At 39.1% G+C, this 17,217-nt stretch overlaps 1 protein-coding gene across 1 annotated transcript in view; it reads right to left on the reverse strand.

Annotated features, from left to right (window-relative positions):
- Nucleotides 1-17,217, reverse strand: part of TENM1 (teneurin transmembrane protein 1) — a 516,043-nt gene that overhangs the window by 315,514 nt on the left and 183,312 nt on the right. The gene's annotated exons all lie outside the window — the stretch shown is intronic.

The raw sequence follows: 17,217 nt of genomic DNA on the forward strand, positions 1-17,217 counted from the left end.
GGAAAAAAAAAATTGTATGTGTGTGTGTGTACACACACACACACACACACACACACACACACACACACACACACACAGAGAGAGAGAGAGAGAGAGAGAGAGAGAGAGAGAGAGAGAGAGAGGTTTTCAACTGTGTGGGGTTACTACAATTGAAAAGGATGCTGCCTAACCCATCTGAATGTAGCCAGACAAAGTCTCCCCCTTACAAGCCAGCTTGCTCACTGCCCCCACTCCTCACTGAGACAGATGGAAGGCTAACAGGCCAAACTGTCAACATGAGGGCGGGGGACCCTCAAGAAATCACCCCAGCTGGCGTTGATGGATATGATGCACACACACAACCATCCCAGAAGGGGAAGTGCCCCACCCACACAAAAAGAATGTTCTGTCTTATCTCCTGTCTTACAAGTGCAAATTAAGTAAGAAACGCCCTTGTAACAAACTGGCGTCACAAAGACAGACCAGTATGATCTGGCACCATAGATAAGAAAGAGAATACGTAACCCAAACGGGTATAAAAGGTGGGCCCGGCAGAACTCTAACTTTGAGTGCATTCCACCAACTACCTGCTGGTCGGGTCAGGTGATTGCCTCCCGAGGTCCACAACTGGGGATGCCCAACCTCGTATTTGTCTTTCCGCGGAATTGAGTGATCGATCCAGCTTGGCTACGCTGGTATCGAGAGACGCAGAGAGGGTAAGATACACCCATGCGAGGTCTCCGACTTTTTTGTGCACAGCTAAAGAATTAGAGCTCTGTAACTAGATGTCATTGTGTCAAGATATCATTGTGTTAGATGGTAACAGATATCTTTGTATTGGATTGTAACAGAACTTGTTAACACCTGTACTTTGCTAGCATATAAGAAGTAAACAATAGCCTTTTGTAACCACACGCTTATAACTGTAGCTTAATAAACTTGTAACTAGTTAAGCTCTGAGCCTGACCCAGTTATCCTTTTGTCACTACAACACAGCCGACACAACAAAAGAACTTTAACCGTCTGGTTACTACAGCCTGGCCGTGGGTGAGAGTGCTAGGAGCTGCCTGCTCTAACAGTAAAAAAAACTGGGTTCTTTAGGACCCAGGGGAGTACCTCACTGCACATTACCCGGCTGCCGGCTAACACTGAAGCTGTATTAGTTCGCTGCGTGATAGCATAGGTGGGAGCCTGAGCTACATCATCTAAAGGTCCTTTTCAATCATATAAAACTAATTTGATTGTGCTCATACAAATTAAAAAAAAAACAAACGCTTTTTGCTTGTCCAAAAGAAAGCCTCCCTCAAGTTATGTACAACTAAGGCCTTCACAATGCATCTGAAAGGCAAGATAAGGTGTGAAGCAGTCATTGCTTGAAAATAATGCTCCTTGCCCAGTCTGTTCCCAAAAATCAGTTTTGTGAAAGAAAATGTTTCATTACGGTGATCCTGACTCAAGAAGAAAAATTAAATATTATCCAGGATTCCTTTTTTTTTTTTTTGCAAACCCAGATGTTAATTTTTTTTTATACCATGTCCTTGAATTTCAATTGGTGATTAGTACGGTAGTCCACAGTATCTTTTCTTCCCCATCCTCATACTGATTACTGCAAGAAAATTCTGTAGTAAGGGCATTCCCATTCCCAGAAGCTAATGCTATGACAGAGTTAGTTATCATCATCTCATGCAGATCACTCACTGACATCACAAGCACACATTATGTTATCAAGGAATTTGGGGACCCAGAACTTAGATGTGCACTGTTAAATTTTTGTGAGGATCATAAATGGATTTTCACCAATTCTTGGAAAAAATTTAAAATTTCCCTTCAGTTTCCACCTATGTACAACTTATCAATATGTGCACAGGAGGCACCAGTAGCCAACAGCATCTATAGCTCACACTTTCTGAACAACTATGCACCCAAATGATACATAAGAAATCAATACATCGTTACACATACAAGCAATCCAAACTTAATGTGAAATTCATGTATCAGCTGGAAACTATTTCACTTGGAAACTTTCTCAATCAGGAAACTGAATTGATCAGTCCAAACCAAATTACACAGAAGAGCACAAATTCAGTGTATGCAGCATGATTCCCATGCTTCAATAGACATTGAAGTACCAGCTGGAAAGAGCTTAGTGCAATGGAGCAACAGAAAGCATGAACTCTAGCAGCACTGTTTGGGGAAAAATGCATCAAATGTGAGGACATATTGAAACCAAAGGGATACTTTGCCCAACAGCAAATTAGTCTAATGAGAAAGGCAGTGACTCATTAACTGTTACCAAGGTCAAAAGTGAATAAAGCTACAATTATTATACAAACTACAAACAAGTTTAATGACATACAACTCGTGCTAAAGAAGAATAAAATTAAATACAATTTGAAATCTACATCAGAAAACATAAAGAACTCTTTATTGATTAAATGCATTCTGTATCACATCTGTCTCATAATATGTATGGAGGAGTACAAAGACTCTCCTCCACCTGGCACTTCCACGTAGTATGCTGGCATTTCTCCAACATGCAATGGGGAGTCAACTGGTGTCACTCTCAGTACTTAATTGCAACTGGTTATGTAGCAAGGTGGAAGGAGAACAAGGCCTAGGTCCTAGGCAGGCACATGGGATGAATGAACATTGTATCATCCTTAATAAGTGTACTAAGTGTGATGCTCTGTATTCTCCCGGCAGTTTCTCCAGAGACATCATGACTCGCTCATTATTGCCCCCCAGATACTTCAGGCAGAGTACTCTCTTGTCCAACTACTCCAACGTGCTATAGGTTATATTGCCATTAACAGAGCCTGACATGGAGAAAAGGTCGGTCTAGCACACGTTTCACAGGACCTTGGGAGGCAGACCTATCATCACCCATCACAACCCATCCTGGACAATGATCCCATACTTTCACAGGCCTTGGGAGGCAGACCTATCATTGCTCACAGACAACCTGCCAACCTAAAACAAATCCTAGCAAGCAACTATACACCGCACCACAGTCACTCTATCTCAGGGACCCATCCATGCAACAAACCTCATTGCCAGCTCTGCCCACATATATACACCAGCAACATCATTACAGGACCTAACCGGATCAGCCACACCATCGTGGGTTCGTTCAGCTGCACATCTACCAATGTAATTTATGCCATCATGTGCCAGCAATGCCCCTCTGCCATATACATCGGACAAACTGGACAGTCTCTACGTAAAAGAATAAATGCACACAAATCAGACATCAGAAATAGCAATATACAAAAACCCATAGGAGAGCACTTCAATCTCCCAGGACACAAAGTAGCTATCCTGCAGCAAAGAAATTTCAAGACCAGACTCCAAAGAGAAATTGCTGAGCTACAATTCATCTGCAAATTCAATACCCTCAGCTCAGGATTAAACAAAGACTTTGAATGGCTGGCTAAATACAAAAGCAGCTTCCCCTCTCTTGGAGTTCACACCTCCAGATTTACCGATGACAATACAACTCAGCCTTCCTGACTGAGCTAACCTCGTTATCCCCAGCCTTGCTCTGGCCTATTTATACCTGGCCTTGCAGATTTCCAGGACCAGCATCTGAAGAAGTGAGTTAACTCACAAAAGCTCATGCTCTAAACTTTTCTGTTAGTCTATAAGGTGCCACAGGACCCTTCGTTGCTGCTACAGGACCTTGGGTTCAGTTCCCTACTCTATTACTGTGAGACCCTGGATGAATTACTTAGGGTCAAGTTTACAGTAGCCAAGTTTACAATAATCAAATTAGCTTGCTTTAACTAAGTCAGTCACATGCCAAGAAGATTCATTAAAACAATCTCATCTCAGTGTAAATAAATGACTGGAAGAATTCCTTCATCTAGCTAGTTACCACCTCTTAGCTGTGTCTACACTACAAAAATAACTGCGAAGTCGCTTACGTCAAAATACAACTTCAAAGTAGAGCATCTGCACACACCCCACTTTGAAGTTAAACTTAGAAGTAGGGCACTACTCCATTCCTGGGAATGGAGTAAGGACTTCAAAGTTGGACTCCCTACTTCGAAGTTCACTTCTAAGTAAGGGAAAATGTGTGTAGACTCTCTCCTGGCTACTTCAAGGTAGCACCTAACTTCAAAGTTAACTTCCAAGTTAGTTCCTAGCATAGACATACCCCTTGAGAATTACCAATGTAATTAGCTACTGTTGGATTACCCATGCTGATGAGAGACGAATCCCTCCCACTTATAATAATTGGAGATACAGATCTCCTAGAACTGAAAGGGACCTCAGGAGGTCATCTAGTCCAGTCTCCTGCTCTCTTGGCAGGACTAAGCACCATCCCAGACATCTATTTGCCCCAATCCCTAAATGGCCTCCTCAAGGATTGAGCTCACAACCCCAGGTTTAGCAGACCAATGTGCAAACCACTTGATAAAGGCATTATAGTATTTTTTTTTTAATCTCACAGGGCATTTTGAAGTTAGACACATTAAAGACAGAACCCGCTAAGCAATTACAATAGCGTGTGTCACTTACACTAGATAGACAGATTAGACAGACGGACATTACTAGAAATAAGGGGTATTTTTCCCCTTGCTGAAACATCCAATAGCTATCCACTGCCTATTTTGCACTGAAAATACCAGCGCCCTGAAAATGTTTAGACTGCACAGTAGCTGCATGACAAAAATGCAACAAAAATAAAGAGAAAACAGAGAACAAGTCATGGAATAAACCACCATAAAACAATTTTAATCCAACTTAAAAAGGAATTTTCAACATCAACTTTGAAACAACATGAGTACATCTATGTAAATCATGCTCAAAGCAATGTTCAGTAGCTGCTTATCACAATGAATAGGTTCAAAACACAAAAGAAAACTAATGTCTCACCAACAACAGGCTATAAACATGCCCACCCTCAAAAAAGGGAAAAAAGAGAAAACTAACTACAAGAAATACAGACGTGCTCTTGGCAGTATTATTAGTATGATCAATACTAAAACCAAATGGAAGACTTAAAAAAGAAGAAAAACTCATAGCAAGGAAAAGCAGGGAAAGTTTATGCACTTCTGTGCCAGCGTTACGAATATGTTCACTCAAATGCAGCCAATAGCTCCATTATTTGAGGATTGAGGTCCACTAACAAACTGATATGGAATATTGATCTTAACATGATCTAATTTAAATATTTCCCTGCCTTTCTCTCATCATCTTGAAAATACTTCAACATATCATGCTGCCTTGACCATCAGAAGCTTATGATGACTATCAGAAAACAAAAACTTAATGTATAAAATTTATGGGAATTACAGATGGGAAAAATCAACTATAAACAACTCAATGTGCCCCTAACTCTTCCTTCTCTCCATTATGCTTCATATTCTTTTTGGTATCTGTTAGCAGAGTACATGGTCACAGGATCTGTCCAGTTTCTTGATCTACTGGCCAAGACCAGCCCATCCACAGCTTCACTTGCACAGTGCCATGCATTTGGCTGCTTTTAAGTTTGGCTTTATGGTACAGAGGAATTTGTAGAGTAATTTTGCCTTTTTCTTTGCTACCTAACTCTCCAGGTAGTAGAAACACAAATATTCCACTGATTTGGGGCTTTTATGGCTGCTTAGTGGTCTAAAGGATTACTCCCTAAACACACTACAAGTCTACCTTGGGATGAATATATTAGGGCCAGATGCCCACATTCTACATCAAAAGTTAGCAACGTAATCTGAACTCATTAAATGAAATCCATGTTATATGGCAGCTTAGGGAGAAACTTCAGATGAAGAAACTAAGTGTGCAACATAATTGGGACAAATATAAACATGAAATGTGAATCTAATTTAAATATTACTCAAAACATCTGTTAGAGAAAGAAAGCAGCCGGCAGGAAGTAGTCGGTGCCTCTTGATATTTATAGGTAATAGCTCTTAAGTTGTTGTTACAAAATATGAAATTGGATTTAAATATAGATAGGCATATAAGACCTATTAAAGGTGACAAAATTTATATATAAAATGTTTCATTTCCTTTTTCAGAAGATTAGATGTATACAAGCAAGATTAAAACAAAACACATTAATTTGTACTGCATTCAGTGTGTTTTTCTAGTTTTAATTTTAACCAATATGATTTCACATAGGACTGCTGATTACAGTTTTATTGTCATTGAAAAAAACAAGAAGGGTTTTTAAATTATCATTTCTCTCTGTTTTAGCAAATTATAAAGGTTACAGTTGAAAAAATGTCAGTTACACATTATTCCAACATGCCTGCGTCATTTAAACTCTTTGACTAAATATATAAATATGTGCAAATATTTCTTGTTTTAAAATATTCTGTTATCTGGTAATATTGATTATTTTAAATACTTTGCATCTGTGATTGGCTTCAGAATATTCAGCAGCACAATTTGAAACAAAATGAATATGGAAAAAATCACATTTCTCACAGTTCAGGCCAACTGCCCCTGCTTTCTCCCTCTGTGGTCCCAGCCAAAACTTCTCTTGGGCAAACACCCATAGTTTCTCTTTCCTGGCCCAATGTTTTCCAGGCTGTACAGTTCTTTGTGTACTCTGTGAGGCACTCTGGCTTACTGGGAACAATTGGTCAGAGTCTGCACTTTGTATTTCATAAGCTATAAATAAAAGTTATAATTGCTCACTGTTTTATGTTGCCTCGTAGCTCATTCCAAACAAGCCCATTTATTCCAAAGGTAACAGCATTCGAGAAAACATACTAAAAACAACAAAGGACGTAGAAGCATGCTAATAAACTTACCCGAGATCAACCTCCCACACCATCTTCAATAAAGGCTCTATTCAGTGTCAGTCCTTCCAACCCTTCTCTAAGGATCAGAACCCTACAGAAGGTCCTGTACATGTCCTGGATCACAAAGATGACACTGAGTCACCTGAAACTCAGTCTATTTATCCCAAACTTCCTTCTTTGTTGGAGAACCCAGTTAGAACTAATATATACAAGTATCCCTAGGAGCTGGTGCCTTTCTGTAAGTATTACAACAGAAGTGAATTTTCCTCATCACCAGCTACTCTTCTTAGTTCCAGGAGGGGATGTAGTTACTCTCCCCAAGAAATTGCATATTATCACTGGCCCAAAACAATATACACATTTAATAGAGAAAGATTTCCCAACGATATTGCAAGAAACTGTCATCTACATCAGTATACCTTAAAATGAATTATTATATGTGCAAACAATGAATTATAAAGGTATAAAGAGGGGAAAAAAACAGGTAAGAGTAGTCTTTCTTCACCTGCATATGAACACTATGTAGTAAATTATCCTCGAATCTCCCATTCAGTCAAGAGAAATTGTTTAGATTAAACCTGGCAAAGTCTTAAAAGGATAATTTGACAGTATTTTCCAGTTACTACCAATACATTATTGATTTGCTTGATCCCTTCTTTCTATTTTACTAAAACTAATTCAATTTGAAGCAACTGAAAAGCAATTTGTTGAAAAAAAAAATTCTAGTTATTTCTTTATTTAAAGTCTGAGGTCCAAGATTCAAAGGTCCATCTGGTAGCATAAGATGATATCTTTTGTACAATCAACATCAAAAGCTTTTCTATCAAGACTTGCTTTGGAAAAAATATGTTTTTCTTAGAAATTTCAGAAGAATCTCTTATACCATGATAAAAACAGGTTCCAACTGTCAGATCAATTTAGCAAGACTGTAATTCTAAAGCTATGAAGATGCTTAGGGCTCAGCAATAAAATAGAAGGATCTTTCCAAATCTTTATATTGGTTTAAGTTTGTTAACTTTACAAAGTGACAGTTTGACATAGGAAAATGATTAAGTGATAGAAGAAAAATTGTTTACAATCTTAGGGAGATGATAAATATACTTCCTGAATTTCTATTATAAAGTACACAATGTTTTTATAGATTTTTCCCCCTTCTAGCAATCCTTTCACACTTTTTCGCATTACCTCCATGCTTCTAAATATTTATAGCACATCCTTTCTAAACCTAATATAGAAAAGGTGCCAAACATACATCAGATTCTATCATCAAGGACCTCTTAAACAGCCCCTTCAAATTGCTTTTGAACTATTTTTCATTTTAATTAAATCAGTTGTTTTGCAATTATCATCTAAAATCTTGAAAATACTACTAACAGAAAAAAAGGATATTACACTGAAGTACAAAGGCAAAGAATGCAGGGAGTGATAGGGTCAAAATACCTAAGGTACTTTAGATATGTGGAGAATTACAGGAATAACAAACAGCAGCAAAGAATTTTGAGTTCTAGATGAACCAGAAAACTTTGTGCACCTAATTTGTTCACTTCACCTATTTCAACAGGAGCAGGATAGAGGCCTCAAACACTAGGGCTATGCCCATGCTACAGCGATCTGTCAACAGAAGTTACTGTTGGAAGATATCTTCCAATAAAACTTCTGTCAACAGATTGCAGCCACACATGAAAGAGGATTATTCTGTTGATCTGCTACGTCGACAGAGAGCAGCCAGACTATCTGGCTGCTCTCTTGATACAATGGCCAACTGAAAACACAGCAGAGAGGACTGTCCGGTGACCCAGAAGCCCTGTCTGTTGACAGAGAGAACCCCGGAGCATCCATATGGCATTCTTGTCAACAGATTCTGTTGAGAAAGGCATTCTGCCTCATGGGGAAAAGGCAGAAGGCTGTCGACAAAAGTCTCACGTTCTGTCAATGGAACACATTTTTAGTGTGGAAGTTCCAAGATATGTTGAAAGAACTCTGGAGAGTACATGTAGTTCATGTGTATAGTGCTAAAATCATTACTTGAAAGAACACAGTGTGCATTATAGGAAAGATGTGATGTCTGTTGTTCCAATAACTGCTAATGCTGGCAAGTCACTGTGAAATATAAAACTAGCTATAAATGCTCCGGCACATCACACTTCTGCAAACACAAAAACTGCTTTCCAAATGCAGGAGTCTTCAGATTCAAACAACATGGTCTCCTTATTAATTTTATTGTCAACTATATTGAAGTCACCCAATGAATATTATTTCATACCAACATCTCCAAGATGGAGGACTCAACTTTCCACTAGATTTTAAAATGTCATTTATTCTTTATATTGTGCAATTCAACAAAGGTACTGCAAATATTGAAATAAAATCAAAATAGTTTCTCTATAAAATTGATTTTAGTCTTTTTTTAATTTTAAGGTTTAACTGAGAGAAAAACTAGTAAGTATCTTTTGTCAATTACTCAAATACAGTTGTACCAATAAAACATACCAGTATCGAGGAGACCGACCACGTTTGAATGAAACTGCACCTGTGTATCTAATGGGTAGATCTGCTCTAATGCTCTCTTTGTAATATGAAAAACAGTTCATGATAAACAGGAAAAAATATTTATACTTACAATTACAGAGTGTTTTCCAGTGAAGTACTATAAATTTTACTTCCAAGAGTGGATAGAAATACAGCAGGATCATTTGTGAGTACTATGACTTTGTGGAAACATTTTTTACTGCTAAGCAGCAAGAAGAACAATAGTCCATAAGGCTATCTTTCTTTTCCCCACCAACACCCACAATGTACACTATTCCTACACCAACCCCTGCGTAGCACAGGAAGGAAGAGAAGGTTACTAATCTCTTGCAGTACTGGAGTGTCCTTGTAGGTACTCCAGTCCAGGTGTAGGAGCATCCCTGTGGCTTCACACAGAGTTCTACAGTAGTGCCTGGACAGGCTGTGCAAACACAGTGCCTACCTCACATGACATTGTCTATTAAAGTATCGTGTGTGCAGCCCAGACAACTCAATTCCTTTGGTACCTAAGAACCTGGTTTATCTCCAAAGCTGGGAGAGGTGAAAAGTGGGTAGTGAGCAACGGCAGGGACACTGATCTCAAAGAACTCCAGTTATTACATGAAGTAAGCTACCTTCGCTTCTTTGAGAGAGATGTCCCTGTGGGTGCTTCAGGTGACTATAAAGCAGTGTTCTTCAGAATAGTAGGGGCTTTGGAACAGGATGAAAAGCAAGTAGACAATACTAATCTACCCAGATGAGTATTAGCTTTAGGGCCTTATATGATGGCATAATGTTTAGCAAAGGTGTGCTGTGACACCCAAGAGGCAGCCTTCTAGATCTCTGGAAGGGGAACACTGTCAAGATATGCTAGAGAGAGAGGTGGATCTAGCTCTAGTGGATGAAGGTTGGGAGCCTTTCAATTGATATTTTTCTTACCTACTAGTGAGCTGGGACTCTGGATCTCTGTCTCAGGCAGGGGATGGTTGAGAAGGAACTGTAGAGCCCGGGCCACATTCACCATACTTCTATGAACAATGGTGCACGAGGCAGACACCATGTGATACAGGCACTGCTAGGAAATTCTCTGAGAGAAGACTCAGTGATGCACCTACCCCTGGAGTGGAGCACCCAGAGAGATATCTCTCAGAAAGAATCATATTCCCCACCACAATCTTTTTTTGAGATTTATTGTCCAGTTTAGCCCACTCTGATATAAAATTTAAATCTGACTGGTCTCTTCGAGGTCTCTCCCCCGCCTTTCCAATTTAGCATGAAAGAGAACAAAATTGTAAGGCTAAAGTACCACAATCTTGTATAAATACATTGCAGCATTTGTAATACTGTAGACGGGTCATTTGGATTAAAGAACTCTAGTGTGAACTATTAAACATAGCCAGCGCTTTGTTCTCAGAGTAGTGTCTGTTACTGTAGAAGTAAAGATTGTGAACAGCAGAGAATGTTTTAAAGCACTATTTAGTGATTTTAAAACATTGCAATTCAACCATAAGTATAAAAAAAACACATGGGGCCAGCTTTTGTCCTCAGACTCATTCAGCTTCCACTGAAGTCAAAGGAACAAATGTGTGCATTTAAAGGACAGAAATTGACCGTGAATATTGAAAAAATAATTTACCACAAATAATAACTATGTTTCATAAATGTTTTAAATGTCAGCAACAGAGTCAATACTCTGAAGATGTTACAATTGAATCAATGTTACAATAATCGACAGATGTGTCTCATATATACCCCAAGTAGCTCAAATGACACAAGCTTCCTTTGAAATACTTACATTTCCATAAAAGCTGTTACAAAGTCCACAGCAGTGTCTTACACCCAACTAGAGGCTCCTACAGAGCCATTATGACATGAAGTTATATTTCAGTGTTCCCAACAGTCATTCATGTGACATTGCAGGGTCTTGCATACTTCAAGGTTCTGATAGCTCCTTTGGAGCTGTATCAATTATACAGAAAGTATACTATAAAAAAGTTATGTTATTAAAAATAAAATGATACAAAACTAAAAAACCAAGCCAACAGTAATCAAAAATCCATTCACAAAACATTAACAGCAGCACATTCCAAAATATCTAAGGGAAGATTAGGTTTTAAGGGCCTACATAAACTCACAACATTCAGGAATTTCAGCCATAAGGCTTGGTAGAGCATGCACAGCTCATGGTTTATTAATCCTTTATGTGTGTCTTGAGTTCATGTCTGATAATGCACACCCATGATTTGTTTTACACAATATTTGCCACATCATCATGACAACACCACAGATTAGAAATGGAGAGAATAACATTAATTCTAAATTTCCTGAATGCTGTGGGATTAAGTTGCATCTTTACCCCTTAAATTATCAAAGCAACATGCTGAGATTTGGTTGCATTACTCCTCCTCAAAATTGGTGGGCTGAGTTCTTATCTGAGTTGTACTAGTGCAATACCACTGAAGTTTAGAGGCTGCACAGTGCTTAATTTGTAACGAAAGTAGTGCCAGTGCTCTTTTTTTTTTTTTTTTTTTTTTAATTTTCGTAACTGACAATGAACACAGAGATGCTGAGGCCATGAACTGCCAAGCCTAAGTGCTGGGGCACAGCCTGGGACAAATTAAGTCCTGGATGCAACCACATTTAGCCATAGTAATTATAGACAATAATCTTGCCTACTGAGTCACATGGATAAACTGTCCAGTAAATGTACTATCATTATAATGCAGTTGATGGTAATAATTTCCTGCATGTAGATAGGGTATTTGAGGGTAGAGAAGAATGGAGAGATGAGTCTGATGATTTTTTTTTCATAAAAGAATAGTAATTGAATTGTACCTGAATTAATTCCCATGCTCTCATCATCTTACCTTAAAATGAGAAACTACTTCATCCTGAGGGTGGTATTCTGATCTATTAAATTCAGAGTAAAGCCACTGGGATCCACAGTAACTGACCCTTTTTCTTCTTCTCCGTCATCATAATATCATCATGAGATTTAAATATCAGACAAAGAGGGTTCTGACATCATCATCCTCACTCCCATAACTGCACTGGTCATTGTGGCATCATCACTTATAAACGACCAAACAGCTGCCTTCATCCCTGACAACTGTGCGCCACTGCTTCCTTGTCAACAAAGTCCATTCGTGATCACTCATATGCTGACATCTCCATCTCTTCTTCTCTACTGTACTGTCCCTTAGAAGATCATCTACCTATTAAAGTTTATCTTGTTACATGGCTGTACCACTTCATCTTGTGGTTCTTCATGACCATCAGATGATTATCATATGACTCAATGAACTGGGAGATGATGTTGCAGATCTCATAATTAATAATGTGTTCTTGTAGCCAGACAGAATCCCCCTGCTCTACTCCCTCTTGTCTGCACCTCTTACGTGCCTCAGAGCAGCACAAAGAACAAAGAAACAGCACAGTCTTGGAATGTTTTGAGAGCACACTGTCTGGTGCCTCACAAACACAGATGTGCTATGTCAGCATGACCCTGGACCGAAGAATACAGATAAGAGGGCTAACGGGTTTGCTGTCGGCATCGGGGCTTCAAGCTGCCCTTGGCTAGTATTGATAATTGATCCGCCCACACTTTTATCCCAGGAGGGGAAATTTTACTGCCTGTGTGAAAGTTTGCCCCGTTTCTATAAATTTAATTATCTCTGTCCTTAGAAGTGTAACTGCCTTGAAAGTGCTGGCGTCACAAAGAAGAACAGTACAATTGGTACCTTGAGATAAGGAAGAACCTATGTGCCCCAAGGGGTCTAAAGAGGGGCCCAGCAGCCTACTCTAACTGAGCTCCAATTTCTTGTACCTGCCGGTTGAGTAAAGTTATTGCTTCCTGAGGACCCAGAGGACCCCCTTCCTCGTACAGTTCTTCCCAAGGGATTCAGTGAACGACGGTGGCTACGCCAGGAGTCGAAGGACGCAGGGGTGAGAATTATACCTGCAATGTTTTTTTTGTGCACATGTAATAGTAAGAGCTCTTTAGTATGAGGCATCTGGTCATCAAATGGGTAACTTTCTCTCACTGACATGTCATGTGTATCATCCTACCATAGTAGCTAAGCAAATAGAGCAATAACAGTGTAACCATTAAGATTTTATCTAACTTTTCCTGCAACTGTAACCATTAAGACTTTATATAATTCTGTAACCATTAAGATTTTCATTTCTGCTTTGTAATAAATAGTAACCATGTTTAAGCTTCATCCTGACTCCTTCTAGTTGCTGTAACTCTGCCAAACACAAACAAAGAACCTTAGCCGGTTTGGCTATATTCAGCCTGGCCAGTGATAAGGTGCCGTAAAAGCTGGGCGCTGAGTCATGCTGCCTCCACGGAGCAGACTCTTGGGGCACCCATCAGCCTCACTGGCTGCCCACTGTGAAGGGACAGTCTGTCCTAGCAGTCAAAGTCTCAGGTGGAATAAGCTCTCTGCACCAATCTCGGGGGCACCTGTCAGCCACACTGGCTGCCCACTGCGAAGGGACAGTCTGTCCTAGAAGTTAAAGTCTCCGGTGAATCTCGGGGGCATCCATCAGCCACCTTGGCTGCCTGCTGCAAAGGGACGGGCCTTTCTAGCAGCTAAAGACTCAGATGTAAAATAGGCTCACAGACCACTCATTACCTGGCCATCAGCTGACAGTTCTGTAATATCATCACCCAATGATGTGAAGTAGGAGATGAGCAGGATTTTAGGAAAGTATCTCATCGCTCCACACAGCTCTGCATGCTGCAGTACAATTGCATGTTGCCTTTTTTGGCAGAGTGATGATTAACGAATGTGCCCATGTAGAAGGCCACTCACCAGTCTGCCAGATTTGTTGCAGATCTTGGTGAATACATCTGTTAATATTTCTCCTCTAAATTTCATCAGTTTGGCTGGACGTCATCAAAACCTGTGACCTTTCCATTCTTACAGTTATTTTACAGATGCTTCCACTTTTTCAAGAAGCATTGCAAGGCCGTCCTGCTCTGATGAATTTGGGCTGTCTAGGAGACTAGGGTCTCTTTTTTGTCTGGTGGTCATACAGATCTCAGCAGTAGCTGTTCACCTACTGATGTCCCTTTCTTCTGAAAGACTGTTCCCTTCTTTGTCCTGAATTGCATTTTCAATGCAATACAAGTTTCTGAAACAGTACACAATTTAAATATTTCCTTTGCTAATTAACATTGAAAATCTTCAAACAGCACTTTTCATCAGTATATCTCCATGTACTTCGTTAATGAGATGAGTTTCATTACCCCTATTTTACAGATGGGCAAATCAAGCAGAAAATAGAAGCCAGGTCTCTTGAGATCCAGTCCAGTTCTCTGAACTAGGTCACTGCTCCATCTAACGTACACAATAAAATAAGTGCATATAGATGATACAATTATTAATCACACAGTTTTTCCCATAATTAAAGTCAAAATTTTTATATGTAGCCTAAATACAAAAAGTATTTATAGGGAGACAACAGTGTTGAGGTTACAAAACTGAAAGCTAATTGTGATTTCGCCTAAAGTGATTTATATTAACTTCAATGGAGTTATATCTGATTTACGCTTGCACATGTTAAATCAGATTGGTATCCCAAGGCTAGGAGAATGCCATTGATTTAGCGTGTGACCTTGGGTAAATCACTTTTCTATCTGTTTTTCTTCACCCCGAGTGTCAAATTAGGATAAACCTACTTGCTGGGTTTTGCAATCAACTTGCTGGATATTGTTATTATTATTAAACCACTTACGACCCCATATCATGCCTGATCCTAAGCCATTAAAGTGAAAGACAGTGTTTCCATTGTCTTTTGTGGGTTTCTGCTCTGTTTTTTGTTGTTTTTGAGTAAAGATAATTATGTTATGAAAAAAAAAATCAGTAACCAAATCTCAGGAGCTCCAAATCAAAAAGAACAATGCAAAATAAAGACCAGATCCCATACCTCTTTTGATGACTAACACATTTGAACATCAAGGACACAACAGGTGTAAACCCTTTTTAACAGCATTCCCAACAGCAAAAATAAAAATTATAATCACACTCTGACCATGGTAATTTCACTGCAAACGTGTACATTGCATATTTTTACATCAATTAAGACTAGTATGATGACAGATCAAGCTATTGAAGCCAATTAAATTATATCACGATACGATCTAATAGAAAATATAATTGTTAATGGTTTGAGGGTAACTGCGGACCTTTCAGTGCAACAATATCTACTTTTTTTTTTTTTATAAACACAGTTAAAGGTGGCATGATGTAGCTTTTCTGTGGTCAGTTTACCATCACAAATCATACAATAACATAGTACCTGTTATAATAAGCTTTTTATGGCATTGCTGAGTTAAGCAACAATTGGCCATTCATTATTAGCAGTTAATATATACTTCGCTTAGCCTCAGGCACAGCCAAAGGCAGTCTGTACACTAACAGGCTATTATTAATTGTCATTAACACTAACAACTAATTTAAATGAGAATACTGCTATTTCATAAAATTTGTTCAATGCTTTCTAAATGAGTGTGTGTTTAAGTCATGATTATGACAGAGCTGGGGTGGCTGTACTGGAAAAATAAGTTATCCAATAAATCACCAAACAGAATTATTGGAAATACACAATAAAGAATGTGGATTAGGTTCATGAAGAATTTCAAGAGAAAGCTTACATACTCCATCAGCTACTCAGAGTAAAAAATTAGTAAATATAAATATTACAATCCAGAGATAAACATTCAATTTTTTACATGCAAGACAATATTCCCTAAAGAAGTTAAATACTGATACAGTATTGCTTCAAGTATCCAATTAAATCTGTGGACAATGCTGTTCAGTTGTGTTTAAGTACATCATATAAACATAGTAAGTATGTTTAAATAACTAGAGATCTTGTCACTATTTCATAGATTACATTATCCTCAAAATAGCAAGTAATATATGCAATGTGAACCCAGAATCATGTCACCCACATAGCTAAGTTAAAAGAACTAAAGCATGCACATTTTATATTGTCTGTTAAAAATACAGTAATACAGAGACAAAATATTTAAGTCTGTCTTGTGAGCCTATGTTTGACTGGCTATGCTTGAAGGAGGACCAGCAACACTGGATATGATTTAATTAGGCTGTAGCTTTATTCTTAACTGCCTGAGAGCACTCATCCGACAGCAGTAAAGAGTACAAGTAATTTCATGATCATTTCCACATAGACTCAGATGCTTTTGTCAGCTCTCCCCTGCACCTATCTAAGATTCCACCCAACCCACTCATAGAACAGACCCCTCACTTGAATGAAGGTTGGGAGGGGGGCTATAAGGGATAGGGAGGGTCCCTTCGTACCAGTCAAATTCCCTATGTTTACCCTCCTTTAACAAGTGTCTCCTTTAAATCCTTTGCCAAACCATTTTCTCTGTTCTATGCAGAGTACCTGTACTGGACTCTAAGGCCACGTCTACATAGCGTGCTGCTGCTGGCAGTGTCATGAAAACAAGGGCACTCGACAATGCAAATGAGGCACTGATTTATAAATCGTACACCTCATTTGCATACTCATGTGATTGCTGTTCCTGCAGCAGCTTTTGTCACCACAAAATAAGCAGTGTAGACAGGGTTCTGTCAACCCAAACCCCACTTGTCGACAGCCACTTATCCCTCATTTTTGTCAGGGATAAGGGACTGTTGAAAAGCAGGGGGGTTGGTCAACCAAAACCCCGTCTACATAGTTTGTTTTGCAGCGATGGAAGACTCTGCTAGGACAGCAATCACATGAGAGTATGCAAATGAGGCTAGCAGCCAATGGCAGGGCAGGCCATATTCAAGCCACTAATCCTTATGTAAGGACCATAATTCTTACAGAAAAAAAAAACAGTACTGTGAGCGGAAAGAAGGTCTATACCCAACAGGCAAAATTCTGGGGAAAGGTGAAAGAAGGCAACACTTGTGCTCCATACAAGCAAGTGGCAGCACTCAGGTCACCTCGA

This window comes from Carettochelys insculpta, chromosome 13, assembly GCF_033958435.1.
Source record: "Carettochelys insculpta isolate YL-2023 chromosome 13, ASM3395843v1, whole genome shotgun sequence".
Taxonomy (NCBI): Eukaryota; Metazoa; Chordata; order Testudines; family Carettochelyidae; genus Carettochelys; species Carettochelys insculpta.